Genomic DNA, 3,427 nt, shown 5'->3' on the forward strand with positions numbered 1-3,427 from the left:
GAAGATACTGAGATGAATAGGAACAGGAGAAATCTGTTTTTGACTTCCCAGTCACTCTATCAGTTTCATCTTGAATTTCCTTCCGAACCATAGCTGTGTAAGAAAATAAGATTGTCCGTGAATGCAGGTCACACAAGTTTTAGTTTCCATCAACTATGGTTACAATGCAAATTTTTTATGAAGAAAACCATGTTATAAATGCATTCAGGAAGCTAACAAATCAACTTGATTGAGAAAAAAAAACAATGCAAGCTAAGAGCAATCTTTAGAGTTGTCAAAAATCACTAACCCTCAACCAAAATCCCCATGAGAGGCGATTCGGTCCCAGTATTCAGATACTTGAGCTTCCTGGCCTCCAATTCTGCCATCCCAAAGACTTTATCGCCCTCGCCGACCATCTATTCACATTGCCCCAATCCCAAACAATCACTCACCCAGCAGAGAAAACAAAAACTCCAACCACATAAACTAAAACGCAAATAAATAAATATTGAAATTTCTCACTCACTTTGGGGTTTTCTCAAAGAAGCCCCTTCTGGTTTCCTCCTTAAAAAAAAAAAAAATCATTTCCACAAAACCAACACATACTTTCATAGAAATTGAGAGAATCCAAAATTACTGAGTTGGGAGGCTAGAGAGGACAGTGGCAATGGGTGGGCGATGCTTGGAGACAAGAGGTTTGGAAGTGGAGGGTTGAATGGAGAGCTTCTTTCCGATTAGAGAGCTGACCAAATTGTTATGAGGGTTGAGACGCCATGGAAGAGTGAGAGAAGATGAAGAAGAAGAATTGGAAGTGAGTCACTACGGTGGCTTTGTTGATCGGATTTTAGCGGTGAATTTGGATCTGTTGGTGTTCTTTGTCGTAGTCTCATTAAGGTGAGGCGTTTTGGTGAAATAAGGGTTTGATATTTGAAAGTTCGAAAATGTGTTAAAACACAAGAGTTGTTTAGACCCTCAAATTACAAATTACAACTTGATTGATTTTACTCTAACTTATACCAAGTGCAGAATAAAGTAAGTGCGAGTGGATAAAAAATATAACTACTCTAAGCCATAATCATTAAAACATAGCAGTAAAAAGAAAGATAAAAGAGTAGGAAAGAAGAATGCAAGCACAAGATAACACGTCGATGTATTATCGAAGAGGAAATCAAAGTAGTTGGCATAAAACCTCTCCGCCGCCCTCCAAGTAGTAAATCGATCCACTAGACAATCAATTGGGATACACGAGTAGCAAGAGACCCTCCAAGCCTAATCTACCCAATGCACCTAAGCCCTCTAAGCTCCTACTCCAACAAGGCTTCTCAAAACCATGTCTTGTCTAGCTCTCCGGATCCCGCAATACGCTTGATTGCATCCGCCAAAGCTTGGCTTTTTCCAATACTTCCCATCAGTACCAAAAGCTCACTTGACACTCTAAAAGGGTGTGGTAAGTGTTTGGGCTATCAACCTCTCAAAGATATGAAAATGGAGAGGTATGAGTTGAGGAAAAACCACAATGGATTGTATAGAGAAATGTGGGTATAAAAATCTCTAACTCTCAAATATAGTGGCTAGGGTTTTCTCTTAGAAGCACTCCACAACATCTGTGAGTAATGATGGTATATAGTGTGGGTACAGATAGTGTGTATCAGATATGACAGTTCAGCAAAACAGAATGTTTCGCGGGCATCTCGCAGGAAGGCATTACCTGCGAGACACTCGCAAAAACCAACTGTCTCCATCCTGTCCTGACTCTTTGCATTCTAGTCATGTGCACGGCTTATGCTTCACTTCGTGGGAAACTTACTTGCGAGATACTTGCGAAAACAACTTTAGTCTTCAATTGCCTTATTTCTTCACACTCTCTCTCTCTCTCACACAACCCTTACAAATAAAACCCACATAAAATACAAGGTACATAGGATTGAACATAATTACAATCAAATTTGGCACGGAATTAAAGTCAACATAAATTAGTTGTAAATTACAACTTTACAATCTCCCCCTTGGTATTTATGAGACGCCGGTCTTGGATCCAGTGATGTGAGCTTTGCTTCTAGTCACCGTGTTAGCACCAATAGGATAGTCTCTTTGTACAATTGTGAGACCGTTCGGAAGTTTGAGCCTTGTCTTTGCAATGAGGCCCATGATGAGAGTGGGGAATGGCATGATAGTTTTAGAGTTCCTTTTTTCAATGCTCTTGGTCAGGAGATGGAAGATGGGTCCACAAATGTCAATCTCTTTAAGTGTGAAGAGATCGTATAAGAAAATTTTCCTTGGAGCGGACAATGTCGTCAAGTTGGTGATGGGATACAAATTGTGGATCATGACATATGCTAGAGTCCTCATCTCTGAGTTGAATGGAATGGTGTTCATTAACTTCTTGTTTAGTGTACCACCAAGAAGTCTCACCATTGGCTCAAGAGAGTCCAATTGATCATCATACTGAATGGTAATTTGCTGAGAAGGTCGACGAACTTTGAGGAATTCTTGGATTGATTCCTTTGTAATAACAAACTCCTTGTGTCTCACTCAGCAATTAATGTGGTCTCCATCCATATTAGCATTTGAAAAGAACTCTTTGATGATTTCTGAGTACACATTTCCACTCGGATTCAGTAGCTTTGTTCATGTCCTCTCCTTGAACACATTAGGAATGCAAGTGTCCTCAAGAGTCTCCATTCTAACAACTCTTTCCATAATGATTGTGGCTCATTTGTAGCAGTCGTTATAAGCCATGTCTGCCTCAATGGACTTGAAGTTGTTAGAGTTTGTGCGAGGACACTTGGAGGATTTCTTGGAAACATAGTGCTTGGTGGGAGACATCTACACAAGGAAACACACAACAACAACAACAAAAAATTGCAAAAACATAAAAACAGAACATAAACTTGATTAGTGTCAAGTTAGTCCAAAACATAAGCACAAACACTTAAAACAGAACACAACAGTGTTAAACAACATGCCATAAGTGCTAAACCATGTAAAGAAATAGTACAATGCATAAAGATAGCATGATGTGTGCATCTAGTGTGCATGATGTGTGCATGAGGTGTACATGGTGTGTGCCTATGTGATGCATGGCAAGGCATGGTGAGGCACATGTGGGTCAAAGTGTGTAAAACATGCACCCAATGATCAAAACATGTTCAACAAGTTTAATCAAGGGTAAACCCAAAAATTGGAACTCATTGGAGTCCAAACCAACTCAAAAATTGGAACTCATTGTTAGTCACATACTAGGATTCGTGCATCGATTAGTTAGTCACATACTGAGAGCCGTGCATTGAGAGGAGAGATTGTCACTACATTACAAGTCCAATTGGGTATTGGGGTAAAGGTTCAACTGTAGGTTGGTATAAGGTACTGAAATTCCTTTACTTGTAACCGCTTGTTTTGATAATAGTGGATTTTTTTGGAATGGTGACCTTAAATTCATCCGGTG

General features: G+C 39.7%; 1 pseudogene; it reads right to left on the reverse strand.

Annotated features, from left to right (window-relative positions):
* Positions 1-257: 257 nt before the first annotated feature.
* Positions 258-798, reverse strand: LOC136070871 (ATP-dependent Clp protease ATP-binding subunit CLPT1, chloroplastic-like; annotated as a pseudogene).
* Between the last annotated feature and the right edge of the window lie 2,629 nt (positions 799-3,427).

Source organism: Quercus suber, unplaced genomic scaffold, assembly GCF_002906115.3.
Source record: "Quercus suber isolate HL8 unplaced genomic scaffold, Cork oak 2.0 scaffold_14, whole genome shotgun sequence".
NCBI classification, from domain to species: domain Eukaryota; kingdom Viridiplantae; phylum Streptophyta; class Magnoliopsida; order Fagales; family Fagaceae; genus Quercus; species Quercus suber.